Source organism: Cuculus canorus, chromosome 1, assembly GCF_017976375.1.
Source record: "Cuculus canorus isolate bCucCan1 chromosome 1, bCucCan1.pri, whole genome shotgun sequence".
Taxonomy (NCBI): domain Eukaryota; kingdom Metazoa; phylum Chordata; class Aves; order Cuculiformes; family Cuculidae; genus Cuculus; species Cuculus canorus.
Window position 1 is genome coordinate 13,483,306 of NC_071401.1, and position 10,145 is coordinate 13,493,450.

Sequence of the window (10,145 nt, forward strand, 5' to 3'; positions counted from 1 at the left end):
TATGATTCCTTCTTTGGCTACCTGATACAATAGACTTCTCAGGACAAATACTTTAAAACTGTTACCTGAGCTTCCTTAGGATGCAAAGACCTCAAGTACAAATCGTCTCCAAAGACGTTAGTAGTGTTCTCACAACCATAACATTGAAGAAGTAGAAACTCTTAACAGAATTGAAGGTTCTTCAAAACATGTGCAATGCTTGGCCTGCTGTCACTTAAGCGTGCTCCATTAAACATGCTTCCACATCTTTGAAAAATACTTATTTTCTTCTAATAGTTCTTACAATAACATTCTAGTAAATGAACAATATAAAGAGGGGTTTAGCTGTTAATATTTCACCCTGCAGATTAAATGTCTGAAGGAACTGTTCAAACACACACAATGCAGTGATGAGCACCAGGTAAAAGACCAGAGGAACTAGTTTGCCAAAGAGAGAGAAAGATAGAGACAAATCTATGCCTCTGAGATAAATACCTTTATGTGTTTGAAGGAAGCAAATAGTATACAGAGAGTTAAATCCTGCTCACCTAAACCCCCCTTTTTTACCACTGGGATGACTGACTTCAACCAAGTCAACTGGATTTGGTCTTAACAATATCATAGCTGGTCAAATATTGAGCTGGGAGATTATTGAAGCACACAGAAAAGTTTATATTCAGCAAATAATTAAGACTAACTGCAAAATAGCTTTTATATGGTTAATTCCTCGGGCTATCCACTAAGAAGCTTTATGTTGATTTTACATTAAGGCTGCATTGAGGAATTAGCAATTTAAATAGAGTCTATTATTATTTTTAAGTTATAAGATCTTGATCTCATCTGACTGTTTTGAGCAGAGCATGTTTGACTACAGCCATATTCATTATATCTGGATATGATGTAATTTCATTGTTCTGCATACTTCTGTTTCAGTTACCTGACTCTGACACTGGGCAGTACAGGATGCTTGAAGGAAAGGGCAAATAACCCATCAAAAAGCAGATGTGGGGAACGAGCTGGTTAGTGGTATACACAGCTCCGGCATCATCAGTGTTCCTCCTCTGTGTGCGCACCGCTGAGAGTACTGGTTCCCTGGCCACTGGCACCAGATAATCCTTGTTTCTTAACAGAACTCTGATTCAAAAATATTTAGGCATATTCTTTTTTGTTATTCTCTTGAGACTTGGAGCAATTGCAGAGGGTAGTAAGTTGGCTCAGTAAGGACAGAGGCACGTTGCATTCTGCTGACCTTTCGAACAACTCCAAACTGGTCAAACCTGTAATTGCTATCAAATCTAACTTTAGGACCCAAATCAAGGTCATCTGGATTTTCCTTTTCCTGCCTTTCATAGCTTGTCTTCTGAAGTCCAGCTATCCACTACTAAAACAGAAATTTGTGCACTTCTTATCCTTTTACATCCAAAGAATCTTCCTTTCTGATCTATTTTCACCGTGTCTTTGAGAGCCTCCCCTACTTCCTAAGCCTCCAGCCCAACAGCTAGCTTCATTATACTTGGGACTTTGCCATGCAGCATACCCTCGCCTCCTGCAGATATTTGGAACATGCTGTCTCTCCAGAGTTTTAAACAACCACATTAACATGTATCAAAGATGCATGTTATCAAAGTATAGTCATTATGATTAATTACACCAGATATCCCCTCAGGGCAATTAGATCAGGATGACTACTGCACAAACATGTTCAGGGTGATTCCAATACCAGACAGGCCAGTCAGCTCCTTGCAATCCTGGCGTGTATAAATACCATAAATCAAGTAGGCACATGCTAGAAACCTTTTGAACAAAGACAAAGCCACATAAAAACACGTCACGTAGAATCTTTTCATAGACGTACCCAGAATTCTCCCATTACTTCTTAAGGTGTCACATTCTTTCACTATATGGCTTATGTCAACTACTAAATGAAGAACCATACCACAATTCCTTGAGCTGATTTTGACACTAAGATATGTTGCCTTTTGTGCAGAGCCTCAAAACATTATATATATTTGTAGAATGTAGAAGTCTTTGCTCCCAAGATTGTATACTATTTACAATACATACAACCAAAACCCCTCCAAATGTGCTAGGATAATAACATATTCAGCTCACTGAGAAGGAAGTTTATAAATAAAAAAGGATTAGGTTGGCTGACTCCCCAGGATTATGAACTAAAATATGATTGCTTATCTTTAACTGGAAAGTAGTAACGCATCCCACTATGGCCCATTTCCAGCAGCAATAAGCATTTTTCCTACTAGATTTGCAGTACAGTTTTCAGGCATATATTAAAATTTGAAATTCAAAAATATCATTAATTTTCCAGTTAATGTATTCAACCTCTCCTATGTGGAGAGTACTTAAATAAAAGCAGTGGAATGAGCTACAACTGTGCCTTGATAAAGAAATCAGATTAATATCACTCACTACTAATATTCTTGCAGTGAAGGTAGACTGCAAGTTCTCTAGTTAAAAACAACACATACTTGGAATTTTATATGCCTTTATCATTATCAAGACTTTTACATACATGAAAAGAAGGTGTGGAAATCTACCAGACCTATCCAAGTTATGAGTATAATAACTACGGAAATCAGAGTAAATATATCCTTAACTGTAATCCATTTATCTATCTAGAACTGCATATACACATACCAAAGCAAAAGGGTAATACTTTCCAACTACAGACAAAAATTGTCCTGTCTGTTTTCATGGAGTGGAACAGAGCTTGGCAGAATAACTTTTCACTTTATTTTGCTTTGAAATCCTTCTTTAGTTGTGCAGAATGTTTTACAAACAATGATTCATCCATAGGTTCCTCTGTCCCTCCAGTAACATTTTATCCTGATTTATGGAGAAATTATATATCTTTCTAAGGGGTACATACAGGGTCAACCACGGAATTTGAAAGCAGATACTGCAGCTCTTTTAGCCCATATCAAGAGCTAAAGTCAATAACTGTTGAGTGTTGGTGAGAAAACGCCAAGGTGATGTGAAACATTCTTCCTCCTTTGTTCACCTAAGTGCATTTAAATCTTCTGAATGGAACACTCATGATTTCATATGAGAATTGTACTCCATCCATAGTTGTTAATTCAGTGACTCGTGGAATAACATAGACCAGAAAGGACCTGTGAAGGTCATCCAGCTTGACCCCTGCTCCAAACAGGTCCCTCATTGATCAGGTTGCTCAGAGCCTTGTCCAGTCAAGCTTTGAAAATTTCTAAGTATGGAGAATCCATGAGTGTTCTCTCCAACCTGTTTCAAGTGTTTGTGGGTTTTTTTAATGTCCAATGAGACTATCACCTTTATAACTTGTGTCTGCTGCACCTCATCCACTTCATCTGCAAGCACTTCAGTTTTAAGTTCCCACATTTACCAAAGAAATCTGGTGTGGGTCAAGAGGACTGGGAGTAGTTGCCCGTGGTACCTATACTATGGATGAAACTGGTGCATTGCAAAGGGCTTTTATTGGACAGAGTGAGGGCACAACATTAGATAAAGCATGCCCTAAGATGTTCAATGTAAACAGAATATAGACCATGGCTTAAAAAGGCTGAATTGGACAGACTTCTTCTTGACAGAGAATCTCAGGACTTCATTATTAGCTTGATTTCTAAGGCAGAAGGAAAATATCATTTCCAAATTCACTGTGAAAGGGAGCGGAGCACCAGCTCTGTGATCATCTGCCTGGTGGAGTTCCCCAGAGGTTATAGTAAAATAGGAACTTAATTTACTGGGAAGGTTGAAGCCTGGAAACAAATTTTCCAGCAGCTCATTATGCAGCTGGTATAGGGCCAGATGAGAGAGAAGACCAAACAGGTTTCAACATCTGTGTAGCAGGCAGAGTTTCACAAGACATACCTGCTGAAAAACAAATGGTTTCCACCAAGCAAAACAATTCTGATGAATGAACAAATTCCAGTAGGGAAGAACTAAGGTTTCTTTTCTGTTTCACAGAACCGCAGAATTAAATGGCTGGGATGGATCTTCATCTTCCTAACAGTAATGGAATTCCAAGTAGTCCCTGAATGTCTGTTTTGAGATTCCCTTGAAAAAAAAATGGCCTCGACATTCTCCTCTCCTGGCAGAAACAGGATTGTATTTATATCTTAATAGTCATTTTGTACCCGTAATGACTGCCAGATGTTGGTGAGGGGATTCATCAGGAAACATCAAGGGTGGATATTTTGCTCTGTGGAGTGTTACCACTTCAGAAGTCTTGCCTCAGAGTCTCCACAGCACCTTGCTTATTATGTTGCAACACGCTACTGTATTCCAACTACAAGTCTGAAAAAGCTGAGGCATCTTAAGTAAAACAACTGATCTCTTCGAAGTACAAAAATGTACAGACATAAAAATGACTGAAAAATCAGGCCTAAGCATTGAAAGAAAAAAAATAATGTTTATTCATATGCATTTTTATTAACAATAATTGGAGTTCTACTACAATCGATAGGTACTACCACAGCATTAGTAAGACACAGACAGTGCTGTACAGCCTCAACAACGTTGCAGTGAAGTATATTAAGAAGTACACTGAGTGACTTGTCCAGACCTACAGTCAAAAATATATCTTGGAGTGAAGAGCCAGTTCTGCAGGACTGTGATATACTTACGGGAACTGGTTAAATAAGCCAAATTGTAATGTTTTAACCTATTATTTATTCTCAAAAATAAGAAAATAAGAAATCAGTTCAGTATTTCTCAGTGCAGGAATCTTCAACATTGCACAAGATTTTAGCAGAGAAGTATAGAATTGAAGTTAGTGGGCTGAGCATGCCAGACTCTCAATAAGATAGGAAGGAGGTTTATAGATTCTAGGAGACCACACACAAAGCCTGCACATATGTGTATATAAAAAAGACATCACTAATTAATCCTGCAGACAAGTGGAATTTTAAGATTGCTTTATGAAACAAATGGAGGAGGCAGTTGTTATTGTTCTGAAGATATGTTAAAGAATAACCTCTATAAAAATGGAGTCTTATGGAGTCCAAAAGACTTTAATGATAGTCGAAGCTTGGAAGGTGCCATTGCTTTCATGACTCACTGCCTTGTCTAGGAAAAAGGACGAATTTTAGCTCTGTCGTAATTGCAGGATGTCTTTCCACTCCAGAGTGAAGGTGATTATCTCCAAACATAGGATAAGTTGGCTATCCCCAGACAAATGATAAGACATTATCTTTCTTCTCCAGGCAACTAATTAAACAGACTGAAGCTGTAACAACGTGTGTAAAGTGATTTCTACATTATTGTAGTTACAAAAATTAGTGTCAAATACAAAAAGGAGCAGGAATAAAGAATGTATTGTTGAAAGATAATGAGGTAATTATTACCAACATATCTAGAAAAGTGTATTATGTTTGCATTGCAAAAATGTTCATTTACAGATTATCTTTTTGTCCCACAGATTTTTATCATCCCTGTCTTTTTTGGTTTCTCTGTCTGGCTTGCTCTATGCCATTGTGCAAGATTTGGACCCCAAATCTTTCACCAAGTTAGGAATGCAAATTCAGTGAGTGCTTTTCCAAATATATTTCAAAGTTTTTTCATGCATTTGCAAAATTTGTTTTTTAGAGTGCTTAAATGGAAATCTACTACTCAAAACACCCCTGTCTCCTGGGATGCATTGACAGGATTCCTTAGCACATTACAGCATATATATCCATCCTTAAAAGGAGAATAAAGTTGGACAATGAGTAAATATAAATCTAAACACCCGAAGGCACCCTGGCAATGGTCCAAATAATCTTTCATGATGAGATGTAATGACTTTTTGAAGGAATAGGGCCTCTGTCATCTGTCTTTTAAATAAGTCAGAAACAAGGACAGCTTTGACCCTGCTTTACAGTCCCTAATTACACTTGCTTCAGAAACCATCATTTCCTTTTGTCCTCTCTGTGAACTAATACTTGGGAAAAAGGCAGGTCAAGGAATAGCAATCCACAGTAACGTTGAAGATATTTGTAACAGCATACAAGTAGTTTTGTAGGAGAAATACCAGTATCCGTTTTTCCCATACTATGTATAATCATGTTTATAAATCCGTCTCTGCAGAACTTTACAAATGAAGCAAAGATATACTATGCAATTACTGTATTTTTTCTCTTATTCAAAAAGGTGAATATGGGACCAGTTGCCTCAGCAGAAGCCAGTCATTATTTCTGAATCTTTTCTGCAAACCATCTACAATCAGCTTTAAGGGCTGCCCTGTGAATGCTTTACAATAACTGGACAGTAGTCTTGTTAACATCCAGGTGATCAGTTGCAATACTGAGATAATAAAAATCAGCTTTTGAAGTAATCTGTTTCCATATCTGCAGGAGATTCTGCATTCAGATGGAATAGTGCTAAAATTTTCAGACAATATCTGCATGGTGGATTTTGGAAGCTTCTCAGGATCATACTCAGTCTTCCCCAACAACGCAATTTCCCTGCACTTGCTATTTATATTTATCTGTGCCAATCTACTGTGAGCATTTTGTTCTCATTGTGTCCACTCAACTATCTCTCCACATTTCAGAAATACCTGTGAATGTCTCTCAAACAGAGTAGTCTGATGCATGGGTCTTCTCCTATGAATGACACTTGAAATGTAAGCATGAAAGTTGCACATGTAAGCTTTTGGGAAAATAGTGATGTGCTAGAATAGATGAGAGCATATACTGAAGGCATAGCTGTTCCTGTACAACCAGTTTTCCAGTTTTACTCAACATAGCTCCATGAACTAGATAGAAATATTACATTTATACCAAGTCCATCTGCATAAAGCTAACATATTTCATCTTAGTACAAAAGCAACACCATCTTTTATATGTCTTGGAGCCTGAAAGTGCAACCGAACGCATTAAAGGGAAGTTGTGATCTAAATCAACAATCAGTATTGAAAATTCATTTGTATTGTTATTATTGCTAAAGAATCAACAAAATTTCTCCTTTCCCACTCACTACTTTAAGTCATTAATTTCTCAGTTCCCTTGAATCAGATAATTGCATTTGGAAAAATTTTGCTTAAATTTTACTTCAAATTGAGTCTCAAACTTATTTGAATGCCTGTGGTTTTCTTCAGTGTTGCAGAAGTGTAAATCACTACATAAGTTACAAGCCCAGAAAAATGAATCCAAATGCCCTTTTCCTCACAGGATGGTTTCCATGGCAACCTCCAAATTTTATTACAGGATAGTTTGGCTGCATAGCTGTTCAAAAAGTTATGAGGTCTAATTTTTATAATAGCAAAGTAGTTTTTCTCCTCATATTATAAAATTGCTGAACCATTATTGAATATATTTTCAGCAATGAGGCCACTCTCAGACAAAGCCTTGACAATATCAGCTTCAGAAAGTGGTAGCATAGAAACTATTACACAGTCTCAGCTATAATAGGCATCATTATTCCCTCTAGAGCTGCATCCTAACTGGCTTTGTTGTGGCCAATATGAGTTGGACATTGATAGATTCTACAAGCAATGTGATCTAGAAAGAGCAAGAGGACATAACTATCACTTTATGTCCCAAATCCACAAATGTAATGTGGTACCCATCCGTCAGTGTAGTTGCTGGGAATTAGATCATAGAATCATAGAATCGTAGAATCATAGAATCATAGAATAGTTTGGGTTGGAAGGGACCCTAAAGACCATCTAGTTCCAATCCCCTCCCCGCCCCCACAATGGGCAGAGACATGTCCCACTACATCAGGCTAATTTATTTTTAGTTATGTGTACTCAAATACAGAATTTAAAAGATTGAAAGTCCCATGTAGTCTTCGAGGTCTCTACACTTCTGTAAGTCAAGTGAGTGCACAGTTACAAGGAATAATTTGAAACCATATGTCTCCTATCTTCATCAAGAAAGAAAGTGGTTGTGCCTTGATGTTTCTTACTAAAGGTACTGTGAATTGTCCAGGTAAGCAAAGCAGAGGACATCAAGCTAAGCCTTCCAGATCCCAGAAAAGTCAGCATAGCACTGAGCCACTGGGCTCTGAGTGGGTTCAGAGGAAGGAAATAGTTTTCTTTGAGATCCCAAGTTCAGCAAAAAGCTTTCAGTGTATCAAAGACCCCTAAACCTGGTGAGTGATTTGATGAGGAAGAAAACTAGATTATCATTTTGAAAAGGGGGAGATTGAACTTAGAGATGAGTCAAATTAGAAGAAAATAATAAAAAGCATTTTCTCTAGGACAGTCTAGGACAAAGAGAAGGCTGGGAAGGAGTATATCCCCAGCCCTAATGGGTTAAATCCTCAGTACATTTTAAAAGCAGATGAAGCAGTTCTGTTGACATCCTGACTATGTGCAGGCAGCTTTTGCATAACTACAATTCAGTCACTCCTTTGATTCCAGCTGTGTCATTCCTCTGAATATAGCTGAATTTGGAGAATTTCTCAATTACATTTTTGTCTCTGCCAAGAGAGATTTTGAGCAAGAGTTACCCAGAATAAAATATGCCTTGAGATTGCAAAACATTCCTGAAGCACAGGGGAAACTCCAATACTTACCCAGTTAGAAATGATGGAAAACATAAATAAAATGAACTCCTTTTCAACATACAGTAAGGGGGGTTGCATTTAAAATAATAACATTATTAAAGTCAGAATTGCATTATTCTATTCTGTTCTTTTTACACCCTCAGCATCACATTCTCATCCATCAGTAACTGAACATTGCAGAAAGCCTCTTGTTTTATCCCAAGTTGCACTCAGAAAGTCTTGCTGGTTTTCTCCAGTTCACTGATTTCTTTTCAAATTCAAATCTTGTGTAAAATCTCTTCTCTCTTTATGATCTGACATCTCATTCGTGTCCCCATATGCCCTCCACTTTTATTGAGAGAGTTTTGTGTCCAGAATTACTTAATTTGCTTATTGACTGTTGTAGGAACACTGAAGCTTTGTGATTAATTGATCACATCGTGTATCCCATACTGGCAAGTGCTTCTGTGCCACGCAGAGCTAAGATTTCTGTTTCCCTCACTTAAAAAGGTGATACATAAAACCAGAACAGCTCAGTGCTCATATTCAACATATCCATAGATTTTATTTCAAAAAAAATCAGTGTTTCACATGTATCCATGTCAGACTACATTTCAAAAGACACTTGCGAGTTTCAAGTGCTCTTCAGCCTCTTCTGTTCCTCCTCAACAGCCAAGTATTATACTAGGACACAAAGCTACCGATGGTTTGAACAGCCCTATGCCAACAGTGTAACCAGTCTACAACAAAAGAAAAGATTCTTCCAAAAGAGAAAGTGCTTGAAGCGTTCAGCAGCTTGCCTGTGTGAAACTACTCGTGGCTGGTGCTCCTTGCCCAAAAAACCTGGCTTGCCACTGTATGTGCAGGCATCACGCCATCCTAGCAGATGGGCATAAATATAGGCAGCCAAGAGACCATATATGAACATCAAATTTGTTTTCTAAGAGTATAGTTCATAGCCAAGAATATTTCAATGATTAGCTGCTTTGTTAGTGAAGTCAAGGAGGAAAGCAAGCCAAGGAGAAGCAAGGACCTTCAAAAAGTTACCCATTTTATAAGTGACAAAACTTACAGTTCAAAGCAGTCACAAAGATAGATACCCCCCCCCCTTTACAATTTATTGCATAGAGATAAAAAATCCAAGTGCAAGGAGATGGTTGGGATGCCACCATTGAAAACTTTTTAGTTATCTACTGCTGAATTGCAACAGGACACTCACAAAGGTCCAAAAGCCTAGGCATGGAGGAGGGAAATTCTCACTTCACCCCAAGCTGATGGAGGCAGTTTACACTAAGTAGAAGAATACGTGCCAGGGCAACAAGTGGGCTGGCATCTCCCGGGGGCAGGAGCAATGGAGCTCCCCATGAAGGCTGGCAAGGCAGACCCTTGTAGCCAGGGTCTTTCCCACCATCCCTAGAAAGGAATCAGAGCAAGCCAGGAGGCAGCTGAGGGCAGTCCCAACCTGCAACGTCAGCCAAGTTTGTGGTGACAGGACATGCCCAAGGTCAAGCTGGGGAATCGCTCGGTGCTAGACTAGGGGAAGAGTGGCTGGAAAGCTTCACAGAGAAGGACATGGGGGTGTTGATTAACAGCGACTGAACATGAGTCAGCAGTGTGCCCAAGGTGGCCAAGAAGACCAATGGCATCTTAGAAACGGCGTGACCAGCAGGTCCAGAGAGGCGATTCTGTCCCTGTAGTCA